This window comes from Rosa chinensis, chromosome 2 (genome assembly GCF_002994745.2).
Source record: "Rosa chinensis cultivar Old Blush chromosome 2, RchiOBHm-V2, whole genome shotgun sequence".
Classification (NCBI taxonomy): domain Eukaryota; kingdom Viridiplantae; phylum Streptophyta; class Magnoliopsida; order Rosales; family Rosaceae; genus Rosa; species Rosa chinensis.
The window spans coordinates 40,994,992-41,003,156 of NC_037089.1; the positions used below are offsets into that span (position 1 = coordinate 40,994,992).

The 8,165-nt window shown below is 38.5% G+C and overlaps 2 long non-coding RNA genes and 1 pseudogene across 3 annotated transcripts; all 3 read right to left on the minus strand.

Annotated features, from left to right (window-relative positions):
• Positions 1-1,403: 1,403 nt before the first annotated feature.
• LOC121051239 lies at positions 1,404-7,625 on the minus strand (annotated as a pseudogene).
• LOC112187699 lies at positions 2,382-3,379 on the minus strand. Of its 2 annotated transcripts, none has more exons than XR_005807353.1 (3): positions 3,231-3,379; positions 2,826-2,961; positions 2,382-2,412 (listed from the first exon to the last, which is right to left on the minus strand). It is a non-coding gene; the product is annotated as an uncharacterized LOC112187699 (long non-coding RNA). The 2 variants fall into 2 exon arrangements; XR_002931169.2 differs by having other exon boundaries at positions 2,382-2,415.
• Positions 3,623-4,992, minus strand: LOC112187698. Its single transcript, XR_002931166.2, has 5 exons — positions 4,726-4,992; positions 4,435-4,589; positions 4,040-4,143; positions 3,856-3,943; positions 3,623-3,759 (listed from the first exon to the last, which is right to left on the minus strand). It is a non-coding gene; the product is annotated as an uncharacterized LOC112187698 (long non-coding RNA).
• Positions 7,626-8,165: the final 540 nt, after the last annotated feature.

The following is an 8,165-nucleotide window of genomic DNA, read 5'->3' on the forward strand; positions in this document are numbered from 1 at the left end:
AAATCTTCAATCCTTCGATTCTCCTTTTACACCTCAAATTGGATGATGAAACTTGGAGGGATTCACTAGTGGAGGATGGGCTTTCCAAAATGGCCGGTTTCGTCGAAGATGGTGGCTGGAATTTGAAGAAATCGCCGGAAATGTCAAACTGCTATAGTGATCGTATTTGGCTTCGATATGCAATTATTCGGACAATCGCCATGAACCACCACTATGAGCGTGTGTGGGAGAAGGAGGCGGTCCTATGAATTCCAGTGAAGCATCAATTGATGGCCGGACGGCAAAGAAACGCTTGAAAAACGAGAGAGGCCAAAGGGAGGGGGAAAGAGAGCTTGGGGGAGGAGAGAGAGAGAGAGAGAGAGAGAGAGAGAGAGAGAGAGAGTTATCAAGTGGGTAGGTTTCTGGAAATGAAAACCTGCCACAGTAACTTTCCTTTTTAAATCAAATTACCATGATCAGTAACATTAGTTTTTCATCTATAACTTTTGCATACAAACTCCAATTTTTGCATACCACATATGCACGGACTCAGTTTAATGTCCTCTACGACTTTCATGAAGAAAATTTTCTCAAAAACTGATCTGAACAAAAAGTCAACTTTTAGGGCCACTAAAAGTATTGAAACAAAGTAAAAGGTGAAAGTAATTGTCGTTTACCGTCCAAATGGCTAGTAAACTAGTAGATTGAGATACGGGACGTAACATTTCAACGGAGAATTGATAGCAAGGACTTATTGGGTGAAATTAGAGAGTTTAGGGAGTTTTTAAGTGAAATTGAAAAGTCAGGGACTGAAACGTCGACTGATATGCTAATGTAGCACCCAGCTTAACCCTGTAAAATATCATCGCTAGTATGCGGTAAACAGGGATCGTTCAAACAGGGGATTGAGGGTACACCTGTAATTGTAAAACAAATAAAGAATTATTATAAGTATAATTTACAAAAAAATAAAACAAGAATATATACAAGAAAACGCAACAAAGGGGGTTTTAGGATTAGAAATTCAAAAATTGAAAAGAAATAAAACAAAAATATAAAATACATGTACAAGATACGGTGAACGTTAGGTACAAAGATCAAAACCAAATCCATACGATTGACTTCAATTAGAATCCTATAGTTCATCATCTAAGTCATAAGAGAGAAGTTGATCATGTGAAACTTTAAAAGTAAACGATTTCCCATATTTTAGTTTGGGGGGGTGAAATTTGCACCCCCAAATTTACAAACTGCACCCCATTTTATTTTTTTAATAATATATCATCTCCCATCTTTTTAGACTTCCTAAGATACCCTCAAAAAGTCAGAGTTTTCTTTTTTCTTTTTGGGTCCTCTCTCTCTCTCTCTCACACACACACATACACACATGCCATAAATTGAGTCCACCTATCATGAAATTAACATCACAGCCTTCTTGATTCCTCTTGGGTTGAAGATTGTATAGTGGCTCTATATGCATTATACAATGGTTCATCAGAAGCTTGGTATGTGAGAATTTTCGAAGGAATTCTCTCGTACTCAACACATTGCAGATATCCATTAACAACACCTATAACAAAACAAAACGATGACACCATCAATCATGCTATTGCTATTGGGCAGCTTATATCATATTTAATCAGCGAAACCGGGCCTACCTTCCCAAGAAGGAGCAACACCCACTACTACAGAAATTGAAACAGATGACGGGCAAAAGTTGTCGTCTGATATGGATGCTAACCGTCGTATATCCAGGCGCCGTCTGATGAAGGTAGATTGTAGGGAACCGTCGTGTGAAGGGATCGACAGCATGCCCGTAGCCTATCGACAACATTAGCTGTTGCATGACTGTTCTTCAGACGACTGGCGACTTTAGAAACTGTTGTGTGATTGCAATTCAGAGGTCGCTTTATTTTATGCCCGTTGTGTGACTTTCATTCAGACGACAGTTTTTCAAAGTATCCATTATCTATTTTACATTCAGACGACAGTTTTTATTTTTGGGTCATTATGACTATTGTGCACATACGACAGTTTTTTTATGGTTATTGTTGTCCTAATAGAATGATTCAATGCATTATATATGCTGGAACTGAAATAAAAAATGATCAAAGTAAGAGTAGCTGATCAATATATAGAAGAAATTGTTATAATCCAAATCATGCAACAAGTAGATTGTGCAAAGTAAAATCTTTCATCCACAAAAGGAGTGCATCTAATACTACTCTCCTAGCAATACACATCTAGAGATTTACTTAAGGAGTCTAGCTTGGCAAGCTTTGCCGCTCTCATGGCATCATTGGAGTCTAGCTTTGCAAGCTTCCAAGCACTAATACGAATAGGCCTTTTAGGAGCTTTTTGATGTCTTTCTGTAGTTCTAGCTGCATCTGGATCAATAGTCTAGCTTTGCTGCTCACCCGAGACTACCAACACCTACTGTATACAAGACAAAGATAAATCATTTAGTTCAGCATTTTAGAGTCTTTGATTTACTAAAGCATTTAAGGGAATCTCCCATTTTGAGATATCACAGAATTACCTAGTCTAGTACTCAGATAGCAAAAGTATCACAAGCCTTTCAAGATGCTAGACCAAATTACTGCACCCCTACTATTCTATATATATGCGTTGAACCATGAAATAAAGTGAATGGTCAATCACATCTATAGAAACTTGCAATTAGATTAATTAATTATGAATGTAACAGCTTTATGTGTATAAATGCAGATAATGTGCAAAGTTTCTTGCATTGGAGTAAAAACAAAATTTATCAATTCCTAAACTAGTTCGATTTGCATAGGTTCCTGATTAAAGACAGAATCTAAATTTCATAAAAACTATCACACCTGATTTTCAGAAACAGCTCTCAGGAACTCAGACTTCACATTGAATGCAGGAAGCTTTTCTCGGAACATCAGCATTGCTTTCAGACTATTAATATATCTTGCTTGCTTGCTTTCAGACTATTAATATTTCTCCGACCTGCACACAACAACCCTCCATAGGATTAGAGTCTGGCTCTAGTTTCCTCAACTTGTCACATTTCCACTAGTTAAGAAATATCAAGTTCAATATATATATATATATATATATATATATATATATTATGAATCTAGGAGATCACTGGCTTGCATAGTCACTTGAGGTATTTTAATAAAATTCAGAAGGAGCCCAAGAATCATAGGCATAACAAAAAAGGAAAAAAAATGACTAAATTCCTAATCAGATGAGATGAAAGGACGCATACTTACGTCAGTCGGTATCCCCACTATATTCTTTAAAGCACCTGCTCCAATTTGCAGACCTATATATATACTGCATGGCCATACCAAAATTTGTTGAGCCTGCTACCCATTGAATTTCTTGGCCATGCCTAGAAAGCAACTCCCTCCAGAGTACTCCCTACACCACTTAAAAGTTTTGGCAGTGAAGGGGATGGTCTTGCAAGTTCCACTAGTGTAACATGGAATAAGTGGAAAAACCAATCAAATAACTTTTTACAGAAACATACTGACAAGTACATGTAAAAAACACAAAATCATAACACAAAAGAAACTATGAAGTGAACTTGCTGCATTAACTCATTATTATCTCTAGCATATGCCTAGCCACTGAAATAAGATTTTTGTCACCAACCTCTGTGTCTTGTGGTATATTTGCCTTGAGCTTTGCTATTGCAACAACCTGAGAAAGTCCACCAATAGCATTAACTAAATCCCTTAAAGCTGCATCTTTACCTGCCCAAACTCTCCCTTGTGCAACTTCCTCCATTTTTTCTATCTGGCAATGTAACAAAAGGGATATATTTAAATTCCAGGTAGAACAGAGCGAAAAGAAAGTGACTAAAACTAGAAAGAAGATTCAATTGGAACATACAGTCATTGATTTGGAAGAAGCTGCCTTGTCCTGAAATTGCTTATACGAATTCTGTGCAGACTTAGCAAAGAGTTCAGCTTCCTCTAGTCTGAATTAGGAAGGAAAAAGAGAATTAATAATTCTATCTCTTTGCAGGATTACAAAAGAGATCACACAAAACAGAGTATGCAACAAGACAATGTACTTAAAGGGTCATTGTTCAGCTGCAAGAACCTCTGCAAATTCCCCTTGATATGATTTCCTTGTCGAAGCCAATCTTCTTATACAGTTTTCCCAGGTTAAACTTACCTACAAATAGAAAACTATATGACAACTGACCACTTACAGAATTTAAAGGTCTTATCTGAATACCAAATGAAAGGATATATGAAGACTTTTAATGGCTAACAGATAAAAAACACCACACGAGTATTACAAATATCTATTATGCATTTAGATGTGTCTGTCCCTGTGCTTTTACCAAGGTAAATATACGTCACATTGATAATATCCAATCAACTTCCTCTTTTAATAGACCTACCCCTACCAACTTTGTTTTTTTTTTTCCAAGTCAATTATATAAAATATATTTAAATTCACCTGTGACAACTCCAATGGAACTAGTTAAGGTTAAATTTTCTGCAACAATGGCATCTGCTGCCATTGCCATATAGTATCCTCCACTTGCTGCCACGTCAGACATTGATTCGATGTCCGGTTTTGATGCAGCCAAAAGTTTGATTTCCCTCCACATCCTGAAATCATGAAGTCATGAGGGTAACCAGACATAGACAAATCGACAATTCTTCAGTCCAACAGTTTTTGACAACATATAAGCAAATTATATAATTTAGGATCACATATGTTATGATAATATATACTAGCACTTACAAATCAGAAGCAAGGGCATCACCACCAGGGCATGTCAAGCAAGAGAATCAATATTACTTAAATGCTTCCTGTATATCATCACATAAAGAGGGGGAAAAAAACTTTCAAGAACAACCACTCCCCTGATGACTTTCACATCAAATTTCAACAACTGAACAACATGATCATATCAGATTAGCCAAAAACCAAATCTCAAAGCACCTCTTGTAGAAGAAATTATGTCCAGCCATTTCCCATATATGTTATCGAGCAATGCTATCAGCATCTCACAATTTTCTTCGGACATGGTCGTAGCGCAAGTTGCTCACTAGCACTTTCGTATTTACTAATCTTCTCCACTTGTGGCTCAACTCCAGTTTTCTTAAGAACACCTGGAAAACAAAATCTCACGCAAACCTCAATTAGTAAGTGATTTCAGTCATCAGTATCCAGACAAAACCTTAACATTCATATTTCGAAAGTTAATATATAAATGGGGAGCAGAATACCAGAGAAACTAACCTCTTACAAACGATGCCTGAACACTGGTGGATATTGCAAGACCCTCCCCTTCACTGCCATAATTTCTTGGCCATACCTGGAAAGCAACTCAAGGCTCTCATCGGAGACCACCATTCTCTTGAGCCTAATACCCATTGAACTTCTTGACAGAATCACAACTAAAAACCCAAATTAACTTCAATGTTCCAAAAATAGACTGCAAACGTAAACCAAAAGGCAGAAAATACCAAACTAGCAGCAAGGAATCCAGTGCTAAGCAGAAGAAGTAGCTAAAATGTCTATCGAATACCATCGAAACCTTCGTAGTTACCTTCCTGGCCATAATTTTGACATTTTTTCCTTCAATCCCAAATCCACATCTCCAATGTTCGAATCCAATACTAAAACCACAAAATTCAAAGCTCAGTTACCCATAGCTGAATTTCATAATACAATAACTTACCAAAAAGTGGTCTCAACCTTAATCGCAATCAAAATCCTGAAGCCTCTCGAAAATCGACGCAAATCCTAACCCTAATTAATCGAACTCCGATTTTGAAGCCCAGGAAGTTTGACGTCTTCTCTCTCCGATTCAACTCTAGGTTTGCTTTCAAAATTGGTAAGCCCTGAACCCTCTGTACTTGCTTTCAAAATTTGTAACCACCGACAAAAGAAACAACCACCATCGCCGAAAGATCTGAAGAACGCTAGAGGCTACCCAGTTGGTTTTCTTCCCTTCGCTATTTCCCAGATTGAATAACCTAGCTAGAGGGAGAGATGGTTTTGGTCGGGGTTTGTCGAAGAGAAAGAGCTTTGATTGGGGTTTGTCGAAGAAGAGAGAGGGTTTGGGAGAGTGAGGTTTTGGTTTTGGAGAGACGCTGTTGAGAGAGTGAGGAGCTTTTGCGTTTTGGTTTTGAGTCTCTGTCGAGAGAGGGTGAGGCCCTGTCGAGAGAGTGGGGAGGGCTTTGGGTTTTTCATTACGTTTTTGCTCAAGTGTAGGGTTTCAAGCCCGGCCTATATCAATTTCGACAAGTCCTATCAATTTGGACAAAGACTCACACAACGGGATTTTATAAAAATGTGGTCTGAATGCAACCATTTTAATTTGGGGTATGTCTCCTATCAATTCGACTTCCCTCTTAGGGGAGTTGGAAAAAAATGCTGATGGAAAATCTCCCTCCCTTCTGTCAAACATATTAATCAGACCACAGTTTTATTATTTCTCGTTGTATGATCAATACATGTTGGAGGAAAATTTAGAGTTTGAGCTGGGTTTCGGCACCACTTACATGGTGGGAAACTTGCCGCTCAATTTTTTAAGCGTCACACAACGGTTTTTTTTCTTAAACGCCGTCTGAACTAATTCACAAGTCCATATCAGACGACAAATTTTCTAAAAACGACGTCTAAAAAAATAAAAATCAATCAGACGACGGAAAATTATGATGCGTTGTGTGAGAGGCGTCGTCTGATTGAATTTTTGTAGTAGTGACCCTTGAAATTTTTCACCACTAGCTTGTGGAGATCCTCCCCTACCCAGATGGGAAGTATACATATAACCAAACAGACAACTGCACCCAATCCAATAAGTATCAATCGATAAATTACTGTTCCGAAAAATGATGATGTACTCCCGGATACTAAAACTATACAGTATGTCAACAAGAACAGCCGAAATCCGTATTCATAAGTCTTCATTGGCGAATAAAGCTTGATATAGCTAGCAAGAAAACCTAACATCACAGACCCCAAAACAGTCAATTCAACACAGAACAACTGCAAAACCAGCCATTTCCATATATCAAATGATCCAAACTCTAACCTGCTATGAAAATATTGACTACAATCACAACCTCATACCAACTTCCGGCCATTACAGCCAACTCTGCTACACCTAGAGCTAGCCCTCCAGCCGAAATTGTCCCCAAAGCATGATTAAACCCTTTGTTCAACGTCGCACCTTTACCATCAAAACGACAACAAAACCATCACTACTGAATCACATCACACAGAAACAAGAAATGAGATTGAGATCAGTAGAGTAGTAACAATACCTATGCTGAATTTTAAAACGACGACAATGGTGAGAATCACCTAGATGGAATATTGGCTAGCATCTTTGAGGGGCTCCTTGAAAAATATGAGCAGTGACACAATCGCCAGCGACAAGCCCATCGGCGAAGTAAGCTTTCCGAGTATCGGAGCGGCCCATTTGATACAGTTTAACAGAAACCTCCTGAATGTTGTTGCAAAAGTTGACCAACCCATCAGACATTCTCCCAAACCAGCTGCACTTGACTCTCCCATCGCCGCATTCCTAGCTGTTGAGCCCGAAATCAGAAGTACCCTTTTCGTGAGAGCAGCTTCTCCTTGCTCTTCTCTGCGAAGCTGTGCCGAAACGACCCAATTTTGGTCGCCATATCTCCTTTACCCTTCTGGTGAGAGGTGGTTGGGGTGGCACTGGCCTACCTGGTTAGAGACGTGAGGAGAACATCATGATACAGTCTCACGGAAAAGATTGAGATTTTGGAGATATGGGCAAATCATGCTTAGAGTTCGATTTGTAGGCGAAGGGTAGGCGTTGATCAGGAATAGAGATCCAATTTTGGCGTCGAAATCAAGGATGGGAGATATGCAATTCTTCATATCCCGGCGGAATGCTCCGGCTGACGGAGATTGAGGTGGACTCAATCTATGGTGTGTGTGTGTGTGTGTGAGAGAGAGAGAGAGAGAGAGAGAGGACCCAAAAAGAAAAAAAAAAAAAAAACTCTGACTTTTTAAGGGTATCTTAGGAAGTCTAAAAAGATAGGAGATGATATATTATTAAAAAAATAAAATGGGGTGCAGTTTGTAAATTTGGGGGTGCAAATTTCACCCCCCCCCCTTTACTTCCCTTAATTAATTAATCTAAGTGAAAGCACCTAAATTAATCCTATTAAACATGCAATCAAAGTCTAAAT